Source organism: Dermacentor variabilis, chromosome 10 (genome assembly GCF_050947875.1).
Source record: "Dermacentor variabilis isolate Ectoservices chromosome 10, ASM5094787v1, whole genome shotgun sequence".
Classification (NCBI taxonomy): domain Eukaryota; kingdom Metazoa; phylum Arthropoda; class Arachnida; order Ixodida; family Ixodidae; genus Dermacentor; species Dermacentor variabilis.
The window spans coordinates 114,505,214-114,526,169 of NC_134577.1; the positions used below are offsets into that span (position 1 = coordinate 114,505,214).

General features: G+C 50.0%; 8 non-coding genes and 24 pseudogenes across 8 annotated transcripts; all 32 read right to left on the reverse strand.

The window, feature by feature from the left end:
- Positions 1 to 443: 443 nt before the first annotated feature.
- Positions 444 to 562, reverse strand: LOC142561906 (5S ribosomal RNA; annotated as a pseudogene).
- A 524-nt stretch (positions 563 to 1,086) lies between these two features.
- LOC142561047 (5S ribosomal RNA) lies at positions 1,087 to 1,205 on the reverse strand. Its single transcript, XR_012823578.1, has one exon. It is a non-coding gene; the product is annotated as a 5S ribosomal RNA (ribosomal RNA).
- Positions 1,206 to 1,731: 526 nt separating this feature from the next.
- On the reverse strand, positions 1,732 to 1,850 carry LOC142562667 (5S ribosomal RNA). Its single transcript, XR_012823986.1, has one exon. It is a non-coding gene; the product is annotated as a 5S ribosomal RNA (ribosomal RNA).
- Positions 1,851 to 2,375: 525 nt separating this feature from the next.
- On the reverse strand, positions 2,376 to 2,494 carry LOC142560986 (5S ribosomal RNA). Its single transcript, XR_012823518.1, has one exon. It is a non-coding gene; the product is annotated as a 5S ribosomal RNA (ribosomal RNA).
- A 525-nt stretch (positions 2,495 to 3,019) lies between these two features.
- Positions 3,020 to 3,138, reverse strand: LOC142562344 (5S ribosomal RNA; annotated as a pseudogene).
- Positions 3,139 to 3,661: 523 nt separating this feature from the next.
- LOC142561508 (5S ribosomal RNA) lies at positions 3,662 to 3,780 on the reverse strand (annotated as a pseudogene).
- A 522-nt stretch (positions 3,781 to 4,302) lies between these two features.
- On the reverse strand, positions 4,303 to 4,421 carry LOC142561812 (5S ribosomal RNA; annotated as a pseudogene).
- A 525-nt stretch (positions 4,422 to 4,946) lies between these two features.
- On the reverse strand, positions 4,947 to 5,065 carry LOC142561892 (5S ribosomal RNA; annotated as a pseudogene).
- A 522-nt stretch (positions 5,066 to 5,587) lies between these two features.
- On the reverse strand, positions 5,588 to 5,706 carry LOC142561100 (5S ribosomal RNA). Its single transcript, XR_012823629.1, has one exon. It is a non-coding gene; the product is annotated as a 5S ribosomal RNA (ribosomal RNA).
- A 525-nt stretch (positions 5,707 to 6,231) lies between these two features.
- On the reverse strand, positions 6,232 to 6,350 carry LOC142561610 (5S ribosomal RNA; annotated as a pseudogene).
- A 526-nt stretch (positions 6,351 to 6,876) lies between these two features.
- LOC142561505 (5S ribosomal RNA) lies at positions 6,877 to 6,995 on the reverse strand (annotated as a pseudogene).
- Positions 6,996 to 7,518: 523 nt separating this feature from the next.
- Positions 7,519 to 7,637, reverse strand: LOC142562206 (5S ribosomal RNA; annotated as a pseudogene).
- Positions 7,638 to 8,162: 525 nt separating this feature from the next.
- On the reverse strand, positions 8,163 to 8,281 carry LOC142561506 (5S ribosomal RNA; annotated as a pseudogene).
- A 525-nt stretch (positions 8,282 to 8,806) lies between these two features.
- On the reverse strand, positions 8,807 to 8,925 carry LOC142561327 (5S ribosomal RNA; annotated as a pseudogene).
- Positions 8,926 to 9,449: 524 nt separating this feature from the next.
- On the reverse strand, positions 9,450 to 9,568 carry LOC142561329 (5S ribosomal RNA; annotated as a pseudogene).
- Positions 9,569 to 10,091: 523 nt separating this feature from the next.
- Positions 10,092 to 10,210, reverse strand: LOC142561771 (5S ribosomal RNA; annotated as a pseudogene).
- A 525-nt stretch (positions 10,211 to 10,735) lies between these two features.
- LOC142562668 (5S ribosomal RNA) lies at positions 10,736 to 10,854 on the reverse strand. The gene has a single exon (XR_012823987.1). It is a non-coding gene; the product is annotated as a 5S ribosomal RNA (ribosomal RNA).
- A 527-nt stretch (positions 10,855 to 11,381) lies between these two features.
- LOC142562312 (5S ribosomal RNA) lies at positions 11,382 to 11,499 on the reverse strand (annotated as a pseudogene).
- Positions 11,500 to 12,022: 523 nt separating this feature from the next.
- LOC142562496 (5S ribosomal RNA) lies at positions 12,023 to 12,140 on the reverse strand (annotated as a pseudogene).
- Positions 12,141 to 12,665: 525 nt separating this feature from the next.
- On the reverse strand, positions 12,666 to 12,784 carry LOC142561360 (5S ribosomal RNA; annotated as a pseudogene).
- Positions 12,785 to 13,311: 527 nt separating this feature from the next.
- On the reverse strand, positions 13,312 to 13,429 carry LOC142562058 (5S ribosomal RNA; annotated as a pseudogene).
- Positions 13,430 to 13,953: 524 nt separating this feature from the next.
- Positions 13,954 to 14,072, reverse strand: LOC142562000 (5S ribosomal RNA; annotated as a pseudogene).
- A 524-nt stretch (positions 14,073 to 14,596) lies between these two features.
- On the reverse strand, positions 14,597 to 14,715 carry LOC142561016 (5S ribosomal RNA). The gene has a single exon (XR_012823548.1). It is a non-coding gene; the product is annotated as a 5S ribosomal RNA (ribosomal RNA).
- A 527-nt stretch (positions 14,716 to 15,242) lies between these two features.
- LOC142562064 (5S ribosomal RNA) lies at positions 15,243 to 15,361 on the reverse strand (annotated as a pseudogene).
- A 525-nt stretch (positions 15,362 to 15,886) lies between these two features.
- LOC142562001 (5S ribosomal RNA) lies at positions 15,887 to 16,005 on the reverse strand (annotated as a pseudogene).
- A 524-nt stretch (positions 16,006 to 16,529) lies between these two features.
- Positions 16,530 to 16,648, reverse strand: LOC142561017 (5S ribosomal RNA). The gene has a single exon (XR_012823549.1). It is a non-coding gene; the product is annotated as a 5S ribosomal RNA (ribosomal RNA).
- A 527-nt stretch (positions 16,649 to 17,175) lies between these two features.
- LOC142562484 (5S ribosomal RNA) lies at positions 17,176 to 17,294 on the reverse strand (annotated as a pseudogene).
- Positions 17,295 to 17,818: 524 nt separating this feature from the next.
- On the reverse strand, positions 17,819 to 17,937 carry LOC142561330 (5S ribosomal RNA; annotated as a pseudogene).
- A 523-nt stretch (positions 17,938 to 18,460) lies between these two features.
- On the reverse strand, positions 18,461 to 18,579 carry LOC142562103 (5S ribosomal RNA; annotated as a pseudogene).
- A 525-nt stretch (positions 18,580 to 19,104) lies between these two features.
- Positions 19,105 to 19,223, reverse strand: LOC142562669 (5S ribosomal RNA). The gene has a single exon (XR_012823988.1). It is a non-coding gene; the product is annotated as a 5S ribosomal RNA (ribosomal RNA).
- Positions 19,224 to 19,750: 527 nt separating this feature from the next.
- LOC142562313 (5S ribosomal RNA) lies at positions 19,751 to 19,868 on the reverse strand (annotated as a pseudogene).
- Positions 19,869 to 20,391: 523 nt separating this feature from the next.
- On the reverse strand, positions 20,392 to 20,509 carry LOC142562401 (5S ribosomal RNA; annotated as a pseudogene).
- Between the last annotated feature and the right edge of the window lie 447 nt (positions 20,510 to 20,956).

Here is a 20,956-nt window from a genome sequence, read left to right on the forward strand (position 1 = left end):
GCGGCAGTCTTTCCGTGAACAATACACGCACGCGTCGTGTACGTTGATCCCTCCGTTTGTGGTTGTTCGCTGCATGCGTGCGTGCTAGTGCTCACAAAAACAAGAGGGCGAGCGCCACATTTTGCGCGCGTTGGAGCCCACAAGGTGCCACTTTATTGATGCGTTGTCATTGAGCTGTATGCGGGTGTGATAAGTAAGCGGTTAGAAGCTTGTGCGACTAAATTTTGCATCATTACGTATACCGCTTACCACCGTCATCATTCCGCGTACAATATCGTGTAGTGGCCTGAATAATGTTGGTGTTACACTTCGGCGTTGGCTCTACCAGCAGGCTCCAGTTGAACGTAAGTTACAGTAAATGCAACCACCCACACGTTGTGCAAATGAAAAAAAAAAAAAACAAGACCTCAAAGAAGCACGCAATAAAAAAGCAAAAAGAACGGTGTCATCAGCACTCGGTGTTCCCAGGTGGTCTCCCTCCCAAGTAATGACCGAGCCCAATGCTGCTTAGCTTCGGGGATCGGACGAGAACCGGCGTATTCAGCATGGTATGGCCGATGGCGAGAATGTGCTGTTTACGACTGCACCTGTATCGTGCTGCTATGTCGTGCAGTCGCCGAATGTATTGCTACAGCATACAGCACGTACGCGGCAGTCTTTCCGTGAACAATACACGCACGCGTCGTGTACGTTGATCACTCCGTTTGTGGTTGTTCGCTGCATGCGTGCGTGCTAGTGCTCACAAAAACAAGAGGGCGAGCGCCACATTTTGCGCGCGTTGCAGCCCACAAGGTGCCACTTTATTGATGCGTTGCCATTGAGCTGTATGCGGGTGTGATAAGTAAGCGGTTAGAAGCTTGTGCGACTAAATTTTGCATCATTACGTATACCACTTACCAGCGTCATCATTCCGCGTACAATATCGTGTAGTGGCCTGAATATTGTTGGCGTTACACTTCGGCGTTGGCTCTACCAGCAGGCTCCAGTTGAACGTAAGTTACAGTAAATGCAACCACCCGCACGTTGTGCAAATGAAAAAAAAACAAGACGTCACAGAAGCACGCAATAAAAAAGCAAAAAGAACGGTGCCATCAGCACTCGGTGTTCCCAGGTGGTCTCCCTCCCAAGTACTGACCGAGCCCAATGCTGCTTAGCTTCGGGGATCGGACGAGAACCGGCGTATTCAGCATGGTATGGCCGATGGAGAGAATGTGCTGTTTACGACTCCACCTGTATCGTGCTGCTATGTTGTGCAGTCGCCGAATGTATTGCTACAGCATACAGCACGTACGCGGCAGTCTTTCCGTGAACAATACACGCACGCGTCGTGTACGTTGATCACTCCGTTTGTGGTTGTTCGCTGCATGCGTGCGTGCTAGTGCTCACAAAAACAAGAGGGCGAGCGCCACATTTTGGGCGCGTTGCAGCCCACAAGGTGCCACTTTATTGATGCGTTGTCATTGAGCTGCATGCGGGTGTGATAAGTAAGCGGTTAGAAGCTTGTGCGACTAAATTTTGCATCATTACGTATACCGCTTACCACCGTCATCATTCCGCGTACAATATCGTGTAGTGGCCTGAATATTGTTGGTGTTACACTTCGGCGTTGGCTCTACCAGCAGGCTCCAGTTGAACGTAAGTTACAGTAAATGCAACCACCCAGACGTTGTGGAAATGAAAAAAAAAAACAAGACGTCACAGAAGCACGCAATAAAAAAGCAAAAAGAACGGTGCCATCAGCACTCGGTGTTCCCAGGTGGTCTCCCTCCCAAGTACTGACCGAGCCCAATGCTGCTTAGCTTCGGGGATCGGACGAGAACCGGCGTATTCAGCATGGTATGGCCGATGGCGAGAATGTGCTGTTAACGACTGCACCTGTATCGTGCTGCTATGTTGTGCAGTCGCCGAATGTATTGCTACAGCATACAGCACGTACGCGGCATTCTTTCCGTGAACAATACACGCACGCGTCGTGTACGTTGATCACTCCGTTTGTGGTTGTTCGCTGCATGCGTGCGTGCTGGTGCTCACAAAAACAAGAGGGCGAGCGCCACATTTTGCGCGCGTTGCAGCCCACAAGGTGCCACTTAATTGATGCGCTGTCATTGAGCTGTATGCGGGTGTGATAAGTAAGCGGTTAGAAGCTTGTGCGACTAAATTTTGCACCATTACGTATACCGCTTACCACCGTCATCATTCCGCGTACAATATCGTGTAGTGGCCTGAATATTGTTGGTGTCACACTTCGGCGTTGGCTCTACCAGCAGGCTCCAGTTGAACGTAAGTTACAGTAAAAGCAACCACCCACACGTTGTGCAAATGAAAAAAAAAACAAGACGTCACAGAAGCACGCAATAAAAAAGCAAAAAGAACGGTGCCATCAGCGCTCGGTGTTCCCAGGTGGTCTCCCTCCCAAGTACTGACCGAGCCCAATGCTGCTTAGCTTCGGGGATCGGACGAGAACCGGCGTATTCAGCATGGTATGGCCGATGGCGAGAATGTGCTGTTTACGACTGCACCTGTATCGTGCTGCTATGTTGTGCAGTCGCCGAATGTATTGCTACAGCATACAGCACGTACGCGGCAGTCTTTCCGTGAACAATACACGCACGCGTCGTGTACGTTGATCACTCCGTTTGTGGTTGTTCGCTGCATGCGTGCGTGCTGGTGCTCACAAAAACAAGAGGGCGAGCGCCACATTTTGCGCGCGTTGCAGCCCACAAGGTGCCACTTAATTGATGCGTTGTCATTGAGCTGTATGCGGGTGTGATAAGTAAGCGGTTAGAACCTTGTGCGACTAAATTTTGCATCATTACGTATACCGCTTACCACCGTCATCATTCCGCGTACAATATCGTGTAGTGGCCTGAATATTGTTGGTGTTACACTTCGGCGTTGGCTCTACCAGCAGGCTCCAGTTGAACGTAAGTTACAGTAAAAGCAACCACCTACACGTTGTGCAAATGAAAAAAAAAACAAGACGTCACAGAAGCACGCAATAAAAAAGCAAAAAGAACGGTGCCATCAGCACTCGGTGTTCCCAGGTGGCCTCACTCCCAAGTACTGACCGAGCCCAATGCTGCTTAGCTTCGGCGATCGGACGAGAACTGGCGTATTCAGCATGGTATGGCCGATGGAGAGAATGTGCTGTTTACGACTCCACCTGTATCGTGCTGCTATGTTGTGCAGTCGCCGAATGAATTGCTACAGCATACAGCACGAACGCGGCAGTCTTTCCGTGAACAATACATGCACGCGTCGTGTACGTTGATCACTCCGTTTGTGGTTGTTCGCTCTATGCGTGCGTGCTGGTGCTCACAAAAACAAGAGGGCGAGCGCCACATTTTGCGCGCGTTGCAGCCCACAAGGTGCCACTTTATTGATGAGTTGTCATTGAGCTGTATGCGGGTGTGATAAGTAAGCGGTTAGAAGCTTGTGCGACTAAATTTTGCATCATTACGTATACCGCTTACCACCGTCATCATTCCGCGTACAATATCGTGTAGTGGGCTGAATATTGTTGGTGTTACACTTCGGCGTTGTCTCTACCAGCAGGCTCCAGTTGAACGTAAGTTACAGTAAATGCAACCACCCACACGTTGTGCAAATGAAAAAAAAACAAGACGTCACAGAAGCACACAATAAAAAGCAAAAAGAACGGTGCCATCAGCACTCGGTGTTCCCAGGTGGTCTCCCTCCCAAGTACTGACCGAGCCCAATGCTGCATAGCTTCGGGGATCGGACGAGAACCGGCGTATTCAGCATGGTATGGCCGATGGCGAGAATGTGCCGTTTACGACTGCACCTGTATCGTGCTGCTATGTTGTGCAGTCGCCGAATGTATTGCTACAGCATACAGCACGTACGCGGCAGTCTTTCCGTGAACAATACGGGCACGCGTCGTGTACGTTGATCACTCCGTTTGTGGTTGGTCGCTGCATGCGTGCGTGCTAGTGCTCACAAAAACAAGAGGGCGAGCGCCACATTTTGCGCGCGTTGCAGCCCACAAGGTGCCACTTTATTGATGCGTTGTCATTGAGCTGTACGCGGGTGTGATAAGTAAGCGGTTAGAAGCTTGTGCGACTAAATTTTGCATCATTACGTATAGCGCTTACCACCGTCATCATTCCGCTTACAATATCGTGTAGTGGCCTGAATATTGTTGGTGTTACACTTCGGCGTTGGCTCTACCAGCAGGCTCCAGTTGAACGTAAGTTACAGTAAATGCAACCACCCACACGTTGTGCAAATAAAAAAAACAAGACGTCACAGAAGCACGCAATAAAAAAGCAAAAAGAACGGTGCCATCAGCACTCGGTGTTCCCAGGTGGTCTCCCTCCCAAGTACTGACCGAGCCCAATGCTGCTTAGCTTCGGGTATCGGACGAGAACCGGCGTATTCAGCATGGTATAACCGATGGCGAGAATGTGCTGTTTACGACTGCACCTGTATCGTGCTGCTATGTTGTGCAGTCGCCGAATGTATTGCTACAGCATACAGCACGTACGCGGCAGTCTTACCGTGAACAATACACGCACGCGTCGTGTACGTTGATCACTCCGTTTGTGGTTGTTCGCTGCATGCGTGCGTGCTAGTGCTCACAAAAACAAGAGGGCGAGCGCAACATTTTGCGCCCGTTGCAGCCCACAAGGTGCCACTTTATTGATGCGTTGTCATTGAGCTGTATGCGGGTGTGATAAGTAAGCGGTTAGAAGCTTGTGCGACTAAATTTTGCATCATTACGTATACCGCTTACCACCGTCATCATTCCGCGTACAATATCGTGTAGTGGCCTGAATATTGTTGGTGTTACACTTTGGCGTTGGCTCTACCAGCAGGCTCCAGTTGAACGTAAGTTACAGTAAATGCAACCACCCACACGTTGTGCAAATGAAAAAAAAATCAAGACGTCACAGAAGCACGCAATAAAAAAGCAAAAAGAATGGTGCCATCAGCACTCGGTGTTCCCAGCTGGTCTCCCTCCCAAGTACTGACCGAGCCCAATGCTGCTTAGCTTCGGGGATCGGACGAGAACCGGCGTATTCAGCATGGGATAGCCGATGGCGAGAATGTGCTGTTTACGACTGCACCTGTATCGTGCTGCTATGTTCTGCAGTCGCCGAATGTATTGCTACAGCATACAGCACGTACGCGGAAGTCTTTCCGTGAACAATACACGCACGCGTCGTGTACGTTGATCACTCCGTTTGTGGTTGTTCGCTGCATGCGTGCGTGCTAGTGCTCACAAAAACAAGAGGGCGAGCGCCACATTTTGCGCCCGTTGCAGCCCACAAGGTGCCACTTTATTGATACGTTGTCTTTGAGCTGTATGCGGGTGTGATAAGTAAGCGGTTAGAAGATTGTGCGACTAAATTTTGCATCATTACGTATAGCGCTTACCACCGTCATCATTCCGCGTACAATATCGTGTAGTGGCCTGAATATTGTTGGTGTTACACTTCGGCGTTGGCTCTACCAGCAGGCTCCAGTTGAACGTAAGTTACAGTAAATGCAACCACCCACACGTTGTGCAAAAAAAAAAAAAAAGACGTCACGGAAGCACGCAATAAAAACGCAAAAAGAACGGTGCCATCAGCACTCGGTGTTCCCAGGTGGTCTCCCTCCCAAGTACCGACCGAGCCCAATGCTGCTTAGCTTCGGGGATCGGACGAGAACCGGCGTATTCAGCATGGTATGGCCGATGGCGAGAATGTGCTGTTTACGACTGCACCTGTATCGTGCTGCTATGTTGTGCAAACGCCGAATTTATTGCTACAGCATACAGCACGTACGCGGGAGTCTTTCCGTGAACAATACACGCACGCGTCGTGTACGTTGATCACTCCGTTTGTGGTTGTTCGCTGCATGCGTGCGTGCTAGTGCTCACAAAAACAAGAGGGCGAGCGCAACATTTTGCGCCCGTTGCAGCCCACAAGGTGCCACTTTATTGATGCGTTGTCATTGAGCTGTATGCGGGTGTGATAAGTAAGCGGTTAGAAGCTTGTGCGACTAAATTTTGCATCATTACGTATACCGCTTACCACCGTCATCATTCCGCGTACAATATCGTGTAGTTGCCTGAATATTGTTGGTGTTACACTTCGGCGTTGGCTCTACCAGCAGGCTCCAGTTGAACGTAAGTTACAGTAAATGCAACCACCCACGCGTTGTGCAAATGAAAAAAAAAACAAGACGTCACCGAAGCACGCAGTAAAAAAGCAAAAAGAACGGTGCCATCAGCACTCGGTGTTCCCAGGTGGTCTCCCTCCCAAGTACTGACTGAGCCCAATGCTGCTTAGCTTCGGGGATCGGACGAGAACCGGCGTATTCAGCATGGTATAGCCGATGGCGAGAATGTGCTGTTTACGACTGCACCTGTATCGTGCTGCTATGTTGTGCAGTCGCCGAATGTATTGCTACAGCATACAGCACGTACGCGGCAGTCTTTCCGTGAACAATACACGCACGCGTCGTGTACGTAGATCACTCCGTTTGTGGTTGTTCGCTGCATGCGTGCGTGCTAGTGCTCACAAAAACAAGAGGGCGAGCGCAACATTTTGCGCCCGTTGCAGCCCACAAGGTGCCACTTTATTGATGCCTTGTCATTGAGCTGTATGCGGGTGCGATAAGTAAGCGGTTAGAAGCTTGTGCGACTAAATTTTGCATCATTACGTATACCGCTTACAACCGTCATCATTCCGCGTACAATATCGTGTAGTGGCCTGAATATTGTTGGTGTTACACTTTGGCGTTGGCTCTACCAGCAGGCTCCAGTTGAACGTAAGTTACAGTAAATGCAACCACCCACACGTTGTGCAAATGAAAAAAAAAATCAAGACGTCACAGAAGCACGCAATAAAAAAGCAAAAAGAACGGTGCCATCAGCACTCGGTGTTCCCAGGTGGTCTCCCTCCCAAGTACTGACCGAGCCCAATGCTGCTTAGCTTCGGGGATCGGACGAGAACCGGCGTATTCAGCATGGGATAGCCGATGGCGAGAATGTGCTGTTTACGACTGCACCTGTATCGTGCTGCTATGTTCTGCAGTCGCCGAATGTATTGCTACAGCATACAGCACGTACGCGGCAGTCTTTCCGTGAACAATACACGCACGCGTCGTGTACGTTGATCACTCCGTTTGTGGTTGCTCGCTGCATGCGTGCGTGCTAGTGCTCACAAAAACAAGAGGGCGAGCGCCACATTTTGCGCCCGTTGCAGCCCACAAGGTGCCACTTTATTGATGCGTTGTCATTGAGCTGTATGCGGGTGTGATAAGTAAGCGGTTAGAAGCTTGTGCGACTAAATTTTGCATCATTACGTATACCGCTTACCACCGTCATCATTCCGCGTACAATATCGTGTAGTGGCCTGAATATTGTTGGTGTTACACTTTGGCGTTGGCTCTACCAGCAGGCTCCAGTTGAACGTAAGTTACAGTAAATGCAACCACCCACACGTTGTGCAAATGAAAAAAAACAAGACGTCACAGAAGCACGCAATAAAAAAGCAAAAAGAACGGTGCCATCAGCACTCGGTGTTCCCAGCTGGTCTCACTCCCAAGTACTGACCGAGCCCAATGCTGCTTAGCTTCGGGGATCGGACGAGAACCGGCGTATTCAGCATGGTATAGCCGATGGCGAGAATGTGCTGTTTACGACTGCACCTGTATCGTGCTGCTATGTTGTGCAGTCGCCGAATGTATTGCTACAGCATACAGCACGTACGCGGCAGTCTTTCCGTGAACAATACACGCACGCGTCGTGTACGTTGATCACTCCGTTTGTGGTTGTTCGCTGCATGCGTGCGTGCTAGTGCTCACAAGAACAAGAGGGCGAGCGCAGCATTTTGCGCCCGTTGCAGCCCACAAGGTGCCACTTTATTGATGCCTTGTCATTGAGCTGTATGCGGGTGCGATAAGTAAGCGGTTAGAAGCTTGTGCGACTAAATTTTGAATCATTACGTATACCGCTTACCACCGTCATCATTCCGCGTACAATATCGTGTAGTGGCCTGAATATTGTTGGTGTTACACTTCGGCGTTGGCTCTACCAGCAGGCTCCAGTTGAACGTAAGTTACAGTAAATGCAACCACCCACACGTTGTGCAAATGAAAAAAAAATCAAGACGTCACAGAAGCACGCAATAAAAAAGCAAAAAGAACGGTGCCATCAGCACTCGGTGTTCCCAGGTGGTCTCCCTCCCAAGTACTGACCGAGCCCAATGCTGCTTAGCTTCGGGGATCGGACGAGAACCGGCGTATTCAGCATGGGATAGCCGATGGCGAGAATGTGCTGTTTACGACTGCACCTGTATCGTGCTGCTATGTTCTGCAGTCGCCGAATGTATTGCTACAGCATACAGCACGTACGCGGCAGTCTTTCCGTGAACAATACACGCACGCGTCGTGTACGTTGATCACTCCGTTTGTGGTTGCTCGCTGCATGCGTGCGTGCTAGTGCTCACAAAAACAAGAGGGCGAGCGCCACATTTTGCGCGCGTTGCAGCCCACAAGGTGCCACTTTATTGATGCGTTGTCATTGAGCTGTATGCGGGTGTGATAAGTAAGCGGTTAGAAGCTTGTGCGACTAAATTTTGCATCATTACGTATACCGCTTACCAACGTCATCATTCCGCGTACAATATCGTGTAGTTGCCTGAATATTGTTGGTGTTACACTTCGGCGTTGGCTCTACCAGCAGGCTCCAGTTGAACGTAAGTTACAGTAAATGCAACCACCCATGCGTTGTGCAAATGAAAAAAAAAACAAGACGTCACCGAAGCACGCAGTAAAAAAGCAAAAAGAACGGTGCCATCAGCACTCGGTGTTCCCAGGTGGTCTCCCTCCCAAGTACTGACTGAGCCCAATGCTGCTTAGCTTCGGGGATCGGACGAGAACCGGCGTATTCAGCATGGTATGGCCGATGGCAAGAATGTGCTGTTTACGACTGCACCTGTATCGTGCTGCTATGTTGTGCAGTCGCCGAATGTATTGCTACAGCATACAGCACGTACGCGGCAGTCTTTCCGTGAACAATACACGCACGCGTCGTGTACGTTGATCACTCCGTTTGTGGTTGTTCGCTGCATGCGTGTGTGCTAGTGCTCACAAAAACAAGAGGGCGAGCGCCACATTTTGCGCCCGTTGCAGCCCACAAGGTGCCACTTTATTGATGCGTTGTCATTGAGCTGTATGCGGGTGTGATAAGTAAGCGGTTAGAAGCTTGTGCGACTAAATTTTGCATCATTACGTATACCGCTTACCACCGTCATCATTCCGCGTACAATATCGTGTAGTGGCCTGAATATTGTTGGTGTTACACTTCGGCGTTGGCTCTACCAGCAGGCTCCAGTTGAACGTAAGTTACAGTAAATGCAACCACCCACGCGTTGTGCAAATGAAAAAAAAACAAGACGTCACCGAAGCACGCAGTAAAAAAGCAAAAAGAACGGTGCCATCAGCACTCGGTGTTCCCAGGTGGTCTCCCTCCCAAGTACTGACTGAGCCCAATGCTGCTTAGCTTCGGGGATCGGACGAGAACCGGCGTATTCAGCATGGTATGGCCGATGGCAAGAATGTGCTGTTTACGACTGCACCTGTATCGTGCTGCTATGTTGTGCAGTCGCCGAATGTATTGCTACAGCATACAGCACGTACGCGGCAGTCTTTCCGTGAACAATGCACGCACGCGTCGTGTACGTTGATCACTCCGTTTGTGGTTGTTCGCTGCATGCGTGTGTGCTAGTGCTCACAAAAACAAGAGGGCGAGCGCCACATTTTGCGCCCGTTGCAGCCCACAAGGTGCCACTTTATTGATGCGTTGTCATTGAGCTGTATGCGGGTGTGATAAGTAAGCGGTTAGAAGCTTGTGCGACTAAATTTTGCATCATTACGTATAGCGCTTACCACCGTCATCATTCCGCGTACAATATCGTGTAGTGGCCTGAATATTGTTGGTGTTACACTTCGGCGTTGGCTCTACCAGCAGGCTCCAGTTGAACGTAAGTTACAGTAAATGCAACCACCCACACGTTGTGCAAATAAAAAAAAACAAGACGTCACAGAAGCACGCAATAAAAAAGCAAAAAGAACGGTGCCATCAGCACTCGGTGTTCCCAGGTGGTCTCCCTCCGGAGTACTGACCGAGCCCAATGCTGCTTAGCTTCGGGGATCGGACGAGAACCGCCGTATTCAGCATGGTATGGCCGATGGCGAGAATGTGCTGTTTACGACTGCACCTGTATCGTGCTGCTATGTTGTGCACTCGCCGAATGTATTGCTACAGCATACAGCACGTACGCGGCAGTCTTTCCGTGAACAATACACGCACGCGTCGTGTACGTTGATCACTCCGTTTGTGGTTGTTCGCTGCATGCGTGCGTGCTAGTGCTCACAAAAACAAGAGGGCGAGCGCCACATTATGCGCGCGTTGCAGCCCACAAGGTGCCACTTTATTGATGCGTTGTCATTGAGCTGTATGCGGGTGTGATAAGTAAGCGGTTAGAAGCTTGTGCGACTAAATTTTGCATCATTACGTATACCGCTTACCACCGTCATCATTCCGCGTACAATATCGTGTAGTGGCCTGAATATTGTTGGTGTTACACTTCGGCGTTGGCTCTACTAGCAGACTCCAGTTGAACGTAAGTTACTGTAAATGCAACCACCCACACGTTGTGCAAATGAAAAAAAAAACAAGACGTCACAGAAGCACGCAATAAAAAAGCAAAAAGAACGGTGCCATCAGCACTCGGTGTTCCCAGGTGGTCTCCCTCCCAAGTACTGACCGAGCCCAATGCTGCTTAGCTTCGGGGATCGGACGAGAACCGGCGTATTCAGCATGGTATGGCCGATGGCGAGAATGTGCTGTTTACGACTGCACCTGTATCGTGCTGCTATGTTGTGCAGTCGCCAAATGTATTGCTACAGCATACAGCACGTACGCGGCAGTCTTTCCGTGAACAATACACGCACGCGTCGTGTACGTTGATTACTCCGTTTGTGGTTGTTCGCTGCATGCGTGCGTGCTAGTGCTCCCAAAAACAAGAGGGCGAGCGCCACATTTTGCGCGCGTTGCAGCCCACAAGGTGCCACTTTATTGATGCGTTGTCATTGAGCTGTATGCGGGTGTGATAAGTAAGCGGTTAGAAGCTTGTGCGACTAAATTTTGCATCATTACGTATACCGCTTACCACTGTCATCATTCCGCGTACAATATCGTGTAGTGGCCTGAATATTGTTGGTGTTACACTTCGGCGTTGGCTCTACCAGCAGGCTCCATTTGAACGTAGGTTGCAGTAAATGCAACCACCCACACGTTGTGCAAATGAAAAAAAAAAAACAAGACGTCACAGAAGCACGCAATAAAAAAGCAAAAAGAACGGTGCCATCAGCACTCGGTGTTCCCAGGTGGTCTCCCTCCCAAGTACTGACCGAGCCCAATGCTGCTTAGCTTCGGGGATCGGACGAGAACCGGCGTATTCAGTATGGTATGCCGATGGCGAGAATGTGCTGTTTACGACTGCACCCGTACCGTGCTGCTATGTTGTGCAGTCGCCGAATGTATTGCTACAGCATACAGCATGTACGCGGCAGTCTTTCCGTGAACAATACACGCACGCGTCGTGTACGTTGATCACTCCGTTTGTGGTTGTTCGCTGCATGCGTGCGTGCTAGTGCTCACAAAAACAAGAGGGCGAGCGCCACATTTTGCGCGCGTTGCAGCCCACAAGGTGCCACTTTATTGATGCGTTGTCATTGAGCTGTATGCGGGTGTGATAAGTAAGCGGTTAGAAGCTTGTGCGACTAAATTTTGCATCATTATGTATTCCGCTTACCACTCATCATTCCGCGTACAATACCGTGTAGTGGCCTGGATATTGTTGGTGTTACACTTCGGCGTTGGCTCTACCAGCAGGCTCCAGTTGAACGTAAGTTACAGTAAATGCAACCACCCAGACGTTGTGCAAATGAAAAATAACACAAGACGTCACAGAAGCACGCAATAAAAAAGCAAAAAGAACGGTGCAATCAGCACTCGGTGTTCCCAGGTGGTCTCCCTCCCAAGTACTGACCGAGCCCAATGCTGCTTAGCTTCGGGGATCGGACGAGAACCGGCGTATTCAGTATGGTATGCCAATGGCGAGAATGTGCTGTTTACGACTGCACCTGTACCATGCTGCTTTGTTGTGCAGTCGCCGAATGTATTGCTACAGCATACAGCACGTACGCGGCAGTCTTTCCGTGAACAATACACGCACGCGTCGTGTACGTTGATCACTCCGTTTGTGGTTGTCCGCTGCATGCGTGCGTGCTAGTGCTCACAAAAACAAGAGGGCGAGCGCCACATTTTGCGCGCGTTGCAGCGCAGAAGGTGCCACTTTATTGATGCGTTGTCATTGAGCTGTATGCGGGTGTGATAAGTAAGCGGTTAGAAGCTTGTGCGACTAAATTTTGCATCATTACGTATACCGCTTACCACCGTCATCATTCCGCGTACAATATCGTGTAGTGGCCTGAATCTTGTTGGTGTTACACTTCGGCGTTGGCTCTACTAGCAGGCTCCAGTTGAACGTAAGTTACAGTAAATGCAACCACCCACACATTGTGCAAATGAAAAAAAAAACAAGACGTCACAGAGGCACGCAGTAAAGAAGCAAAAAGATCGGTGCCATCAGCACTCGGTGTTCCCAGGTGGTCTCCTTCCCAAGTACTGACCGAGCCCAATGCTGCTTAGCTTCGGGGATCGGACGAGAACCGGCGTATTCAGCATGGTATGGCCGATGGCGAAAATGTGCTGTTTACGACTGCACCTGTATCGTGCTGCTATGTTGTGCAGTCACCGAATGTATTGCTACAGCATACAGCACGTACGCGGCAGTCTTTCCATGAACAATACACGCACGCGTCTTGTACGTTGATCACTCCGTTTGTGGTTGTTCGCTGCATGCGTGCGTGCTAGTGCTCACAAAAACAAGAGGGCGAGCGCCACATTTTGCGCGCGTTGCAGCCCGCAAGGTGCCACTTTATTGATGCGTTGTCATTGAGCTGTATGCGGGTGTGATAAGTAAGCGGTTAGAAGCTTGTGCGACTAAATTTTGCATCATTACGTATACCGCTTAGCACCGTCATGATTCCGCATACAATATCGTGTAGTGGCCTGAATATTGTTGGTGTTACACTTCGGCGTTGGCTCTACCAGCAGGCTCCAGTTGAACGTAAGTTACAGTAAATGCAACCACCCACACGTTGTGCAAATGAAAAAAAAAAACAAGACGTCACAGAAGCACGCAATAAAAAAGCAAAAAAGAACGGTGCCATCAGCACTCGGTGTTCCGGGTGGTCTCCCTCCCAAGTACTGACCGAGCCCAATGCTGCTTAGCTTCGGGGATCGGACGAGAACCGGCGTATTCAGCATGGTATGGCCGATGGCGAGAATGCGCTGTTTGAGACTGCACCTGTATCGTGCTGCTATGTTGTGCAGTCACCGAATGTATTGCTACAGCATACAGCACGTACGCGGCAGTCTTTCCGTGAACAATACACGCCCGCGTCGTGTACGTTGATCACTCCGTTTGTGGTTGTTTGCTGCATGCGTGCGTGCTAGTGCTCACAAAAACAAGAGGGCGAGCGCCACATTTTGCGCGCGTTGCAGCCCACAAGGTGCCACTTTATTGATGCGCTGTCATTGAGCTGTATGCGGGTGTGATAAGTAAGCGGTTAGAAGCTTGTGCGACTAAATTTTGCATCATTACGTATACCGCTTACCACCGTCATCATTCCGCGTACAATATCGTGTAGTGGCCTGAATATTGTTGGTGTTACACTTCGGCGTTGGCTCTACCAGCAGGCCCCAGTTGAACGTTAGTTACAGTAAATGCAACCACCCACACGTTGTGCAAATGAAAAAAAAAACAAGACGTCACAGAAGCACGCAATAAAAAAGAAAAAGAACGGTGCCATCAGCACTCGGTGTTCCCAGGTGGTCTCCCTCCCAAGCATTGACCGAGCCCAATGCTGCTTAGCTTCGGGGATCGGACGAGAACCGGCGTATTCAGCATGGTATGGCCGATGGCGAAAATGTGCTGTTTACGACTGCACCTGTATCGTGCTGCTATGTTGTGCAGTCGCCGAATGTATTGCTACAGCATACAGCACGTACGCGGCAGTCTTTCCTTGAACAATACACGCAGGCGTCGTGTACGTTGATCCCTCCGTTTGTGGTTGTTCGCTGCATGCGTGCGTGCTAGTGCTCACAAAAACAAGAGGGCGAGCGCCAAATTTTGCGCGCGTTGCAGCCCACAAGGTGCCACTTTATTGATGCGTTGTCATTGAGCTGTATGCGGATGTGATAAGTAAGCGGTTAGAAGCTTGTGCGACTAAATTTTGCATCATTACGTATACCGCTTACCACCATCATCATTCCGCGTACAATATCGTGTAGTGGCCTGAATATTGTTGGTGTTACACTTCGGCGTCGGCTCTACCAGCAGGCTCCAGTTGAACGTAAGTTACAGTAAATGCGACCACCCACACGTTGTGCAAATGAAAAAAAAACAAGCCGTCACAGAAGCACGCAATAAAAAAGCAAAAATAACGGTGCCATCAGCACTCGGTGTTCCCAGGTGGTCTCCCTCCCAAGTACTGACCGAGCCCAATGCTGCTTAGCTTCGGGGATCGGACGAGAACCGGCGTATTCAGCATGGCATGGCCGATGGCGAGTAAGTGCTGTTTACGACTGCACCTGTATCGTGCTGCTATGTTGTGCAGTCGCCGAATGTATTGCTACAGCATACAGCACGTACGCGGCAGTCTTTTCGTGAACAATACACGCACGCGTCGTGTACGTTGATCACTCCGTTTGTGGTTGTTCGCTGCATGCGTGCGTGCTAGTGCTCACAAAAACAAGAGGGCGAGCGCCACGTTTTGCGCGCGTTGCAGCCCACAAGGTGCCACTTTATTGATGCGTTGTCATTGAGCTGTATGCGGGTGTGATAAGTAAGAGGTTAGAAGCTTGTGCGACTAAATTTTGCATCATTACGTTTACCGCTTACCACCGTCATCATTCCGCGTACAATATCATGTAGTGGCCTGAATATTGTTGGTGTTACACTTCGGCGTTGGCTCTACCAGCAGGCTCTAGTTGAACGTAAGTTACAGTAAATGCAACCACCCACACGTTGTGCAAATGAAAAAAAAAGAACATGACGTCACAGAAGCAGGCAATAAAAAAGCAAAAAGAACGGTTCAATCAGCCCTCGGTGTTCCCAGGTGGTCTCCCTCCCAAGTACTCACCGAGGCCAATGCTGCTTAGCTTCGGGGATCGGACGAGAACCGGCGTATTCAGCATGGTATGGCCGATGGCGAGAATGTGCTGTTTACGACTGCACCTGTATCGTGCTGCTATGTTGTGCAGTCGCCGAATGTATTGCTACAGCATACAGCACGTACGCGGCAGTCTTTCCATGAACAATACACGCACGCGTCTTGTACGTTGATCACTCCGTTTGTGGTTGTTCGCTGCATGCGTGCGTGCTAGTGCTCACAAAAACAAGAGGGCGAGCGCCACATTTTGCGCGCGTTGCAGCCCACAAGGTGCCACTTTATTGATGCGCTGTCATTGAGCTGTATGCGGGTGTGATAAGTAAGCGGTTAGAAGCTTGTGCGTCTAAATTTTGCATCATTACGTATACCGCTTACCACCGTCATCATTCCGCGTACAATATCGTGTAGTGGCCTGAATATTGTTGGTGTTACACTTCGGCGTTGGCTCTACCAGCAGGCTCCAGTTGAACGTTAGTTACAGTAAATGCAACCACCCACACGTTGTGCAAATGAAAAAAAAAAACAAGACGTCACAGAAGCACGCAATAAAAAAGAAAAAGAACGGTGCCATCAGCACTCGGTGTTCCCAGGTGGTCTCCCTCCCAAGCATTGACCGAGCCCAATGCTGCTTAGCTTCGGGGATCGGACGAGAACCGGCGTATTCAGCATGGTATGGCCGATGGCGAAAATGTGCTGTTTACGACTGCACCTGTATCGTGCTGCTATGTTGTGCAGTCGCCGAATGTATTGCTACAGCATACAGCACGTACGCGGCAGTCTTTCCTTGAACAATACACGCACGCGTCGTGTACGTTGATCCCTCCGTTTGTGGTTGTTCGCTGCATGCGTGCGTGCTAGTGCTCACAAAAACAAGAGGGCGAGCGCCAAATTTTGCGCGCGTTGCAGCCCACAAGGTGCCACTTTATTGATGCGTTGTCATTGAGCTGTATGCGGATGTGATAAGTAAGCGGTTAGAAGCTTGTGCGACTAAATTTTGCATCATTACGTATACCGCTTACCACCGTCATCATTCCGCGTACAATATCGTGTAGTGGCCTGAATATTGTTGGTGTTACACTTCGGCGTCGGCTCTACCAGCAGGCTCCAGTTGAACGTAAGTTACAGTAAATGCGACCACCCACACGTTGTGCAAATGAAAAAAAAACAAGCCGTCACAGAAGCACGCAATAAAAAAGCAAAAATAACGGTGCCATCAGCACTCGGTGTTCCCAGGTGGTCTCCCTCCCAAGTACTGACCGAGCCCAATGCTGCTTAGCTTCGGGGATCGGACGAGAACCGGCGTATTCAGCATGGCATGGCCGATGGCGAGTAAGTGCTGTTTACGACTGCACCTGTATCGTGCTGCTATGTTGTGCAGTCGCCGAATGTATTGCTACAGCATACAGCACGTACGCGGCAGTCTTTTCGTGAACAATACACGCACGCGTCGTGTACGTTGATCACTCCGTTTGTGGTTGTTCGCTGCATGCGTGCGTGCTAGTGCTCACAAAAACAAGAGGGCGAGCGCCACGTTTTGCGCGCGTTGCAGCCCACAAGGTGCCACTTTATTGATGCGTTGTCATTGAGCTGTATGCGGGTGTGATAAGTAAGAGGTTAGAAGCTTGTGCGACTAAATTTTGCATCATTACGTTTACCGCTTACCACCGTCATCATTCCGCGTACAATATCATGTAGTGGCCTGAATATTGTTGGTGTTACACTTCGGCGTTGGCTCTACCAGCAGGCTCTAGTTGAACGTAAGTTACAGTAAATGCAACCACCCACACGTTGTGCAAATGAAAAAAAAAGAACATGACGTCACAGAAGCAGGCAATAAAAAAGCAAAAAGAACGGTTCAATCAGCCCTCGGTGTTCCCAGGTGGTCTCCCTTCGGAGTACTGACCGAGCCCAATGCTGCTTAGCTTCGGGGATCGGACGAGAACCGCCGTATTCAGCATGGTATGGCCGATGGCGAGAATGTGCTGTTTACGACTGCACCTGTATCGTGCTGCTATGTTGTGCAAACGCCGAATTTATTGCTACAGCATACAGCACGTACGCGGCAGTCTTACCGTGAACAATACACGCACGCGTCGTGTACGTTGATCACTCCGTTTGTGGTTGCTCGCTGCATGCGTGCGTGCTAGAGCTCACAAAAACAAGAGGGCGAGCGCCACATTTTGCGCGCGTTGCAGCCCACAAGGTGCCACTTTATTGATGCGTTGTCATTGAGCTGTATGCGGGTGTGATAAGTAAGCGGTTAGAAGCTTGTGCGACTAAATTTTGCATCATTACGTATACCGCTTACCACCGTCATCATTCCGCGTACAATATCGTGTAGTTGCCTGAATATTGTTGGTGTTACACTTCGGCGTTGGCTCTACCAGCAGGCTCCAGTTGAACGTAAGTTACAGTAAATGCAACCACCCACGCGTTGTGCAAATGAAAAAAAAACAAGACGTCACCGAAGCACGCAGTAAAAAAGCAAAAAGAACGGTGCCATCAGCACTCGGTGTTCCCAGGTGGTCTCCCTCCCAAGTACTGACTGAGCCCAATGCTGCTTAGCTTCGGGGATCGGACGAGAACCGGCGTATTCAGCATGGTATGGCCGATGGCAAGAATGTGCTGTTTACGACTGCACCTGTATCGTGCTGCTATGTTGTGCAGTCGCCGAATGTATTGCTACAGCATACAGCACGTACGCGGCAGTCTTTCCGTGAACAATACACGCACGCGTCGTGTACGTTGATCACTCCGTTTGTGGTTGTTCGCTGCATGCGTGTGTGCTAGTGCTCACAAAAACAAGAGGGCGAGCGCCACATTTTGCGCCCGTTGCAGCCCACAAGGTGCCACTTTATTGATGCGTTGTCATTGAGCTGTATGCGGGTGTGATAAGTAAGCGGTTAGAAGCTTGTGCGACTAAATTTTGCATCATTACGTATACCGCTTACCACCGTCATCATTCCGCGTACAATATCGTGTAGTGGCCTGAATATTGTTGGTGTTACACTTCGGCGTTGGCTCTACCAGCAGGCTCCAGTTGAACGTAAGTTACAGTAAATGCAACCACCCACACGTTGTGCAAATAAAAAAAAACAAGACGTCACAGAAGCACGCAATAAAAAAGCAAAAAGAACGGTGCCATCAGCACTCGGTGTTCCCAGGTGGTCTCCCTCCGGAGTACTGACCGAGCCCAATGCTGCTTAGCTTCGGGGATCGGACGAGAACCGCCGTATTCAGCATGGTATGGCCGATGGAGAGAATGTGCTGTTTACGACTGCACCTGTATCGTGCTGCTATGTTGTGCACTCGCCGAATGTATTGCTACAGCATACAGCACGTACGCGGCAGTCTTTCCGTGAACAATACACGCACGCGTCGTGTACGTTGATCACTCCGTTTGTGGTTGTTCGCTGCATGCGTGCGTGCTAGTGCTCACAAAAACAAGAGGGCGAGCGCCACATTATGCGCGCGTTGCAGCCCACAAGGTGCCACTTTATTGATGCGTTGTCATTGAGCTGTATGCGGGTGTGATAAGTAAGCGGTTAGAAGCTTGTGCGACTAAATTTTGCATCATTACGTATACCGCTTACCACCGTCATCATTCCGCGTACAATATCGTGTAGTGGCCTGAATATTGTTGGTGTTACACTTCGGCGTTGGCTCTACTAGCAGACTCCAGTTGAACGTAAGTTACTGTAAATGCAACCACCCACACGTTGTGCAAATGAAAAAAAAAACAAGACGTCACAGATGCACGCAATAAAAAAGCAAAGAGAACGGTGCCATCAGCACTCGGTGTTCCCAGGTGGTCTCCCTCCCAAGTACTGACCGAGCCCAATGCTGCTTAGCTTCGGGGATCGGACGAGAACCGGCGTATTCAGCATGGTATGGCCGATGGCGAGAATGTGCTGTTTACGACTGCACCTGTATCGTGCTGCTATGTTGTGCGGTCGCCAAATGTATTGCTACAGCATACAGCACGTACGCGGCAGTCTTTCCGTGAACAATACACGCACGCGTCGTGTACGTTGATTACTCCGTTTGTGGTTGTTCGCTGCATGCGTGCGTGCTAGTGCTCCCAAAAACAAGAGGGCGAGCGCCACATTTTGCGCGCGTTGCAGCCCACAAGGTGCCACTTTATTGATGCGTTGTCATTGAGCTGTATGCGGGTGTGATAAGTAAGCGGTTAGAAGCTTGTGCGACTAAATTTTGCATCATTACGTATACCGCTTACCACTGTCATCATTCCGCGTACAATATCGTGTAGTGGCCTGAATATTGTTGGTGTTACACTTCGGCGTTGGCTCTACCAGCAGGCTCCAGTTGAACGTAGGTTGCAGTAAATGCAACCACCCACACGTTGTGCAAATGAAAAAAAAAAAACAAGACGTCACAGAAGCACGCAATAAAAAAGCAAAAAGAACGGTGCCATCAGCACTCGGTGTTCCCAGGTGGTCTCCCTCCCAAGTACTGACCGAGCCCAATGCTGCTTAGCTTCGGGGATCGGACGAGAACCGGCGTATTCAGTATGGTATGCCGATGGCGAGAATGTGCTGTTTACGACTGCACCCGTACCGTGCTGCTATGTTGTGCAGTCGCCGAATGTATTGCTACAGCATACAGCATGTACGCGGCAGTCTTTCCGTGAACAATACACGCACGCGTCGTGTACGTTGATCACTCCGTTTGTGGTTGTTCGCTGCATGCGTGCGTGCTAGTGCTCACAAAAACAAGAGGGCGAGCGCCACATTTTGCGCGCGTTGCAGCCCACAAGGTGCCACTTTATTGATGCGTTGTCATTGAGCTGTATGCGGGTGTGATAAGTAAGCGGTTAGAAGCTTGTGCGACTAAATTTTGCATCATTATGTATTCCGCTTACCACTCATCATTCCGCGTACAATACCGTGTAGTGGCCTGGATATTGTTGGTGTTACACTTCGGCGTTGGCTCTACCAGCAGGCTCCAGTTGAACGTAAGTTACAGTAAATGCAACCACCCAGACGTTGTGCAAATGAAAAATAACACAAGACGTCACAGAAGCACGCAATAAAAAAGCAAAAAGAACGGTGCCATCAGCACTCGGTGTTCCCAGGTGGTCTCCCTCCCAAGTACTGACCGAGCCCAATGCTGCTTAGCTTCGGGGATCGGACGAGAACCGGCGTATTCAGTATGGTATGCCAATGGCGAGAATGTGCTGTTTACGACTGCACCTGTACCATGCTGCTATGTTGTGCAGTCGCCGAATGTATTGCTACAGCATACAGCACGTACGCGGCAGTCTTTCCGTGAACAATACACGCACGCGTCGTGTACGTTGATCACTCCGTTTGTGGTTGTCCGCTGCATGCGTGCGTGCTAGTGCTCACAAAAACAAGAGGGCGAGCGCCACATTTTGCGCGCGTTGCAGCGCAGAAGGTGCCACTTTATTGATGCGTTGTCATTGAGCTGTATGCGGGTGTAATAAGTAAGCGGTTAGAAGCTTGTGCGACTAAATTTTGCATCATTACGTATACCGCTTACCACCGTCATCATTCCGCGTACAATATCGTGTAGTGGCCTGAATCTTGTTGGTGTTACACTTCGGCGTTGGCTCTACTAGCAGGCTCCAGTTGAACGTAAGTTACAGTAAATG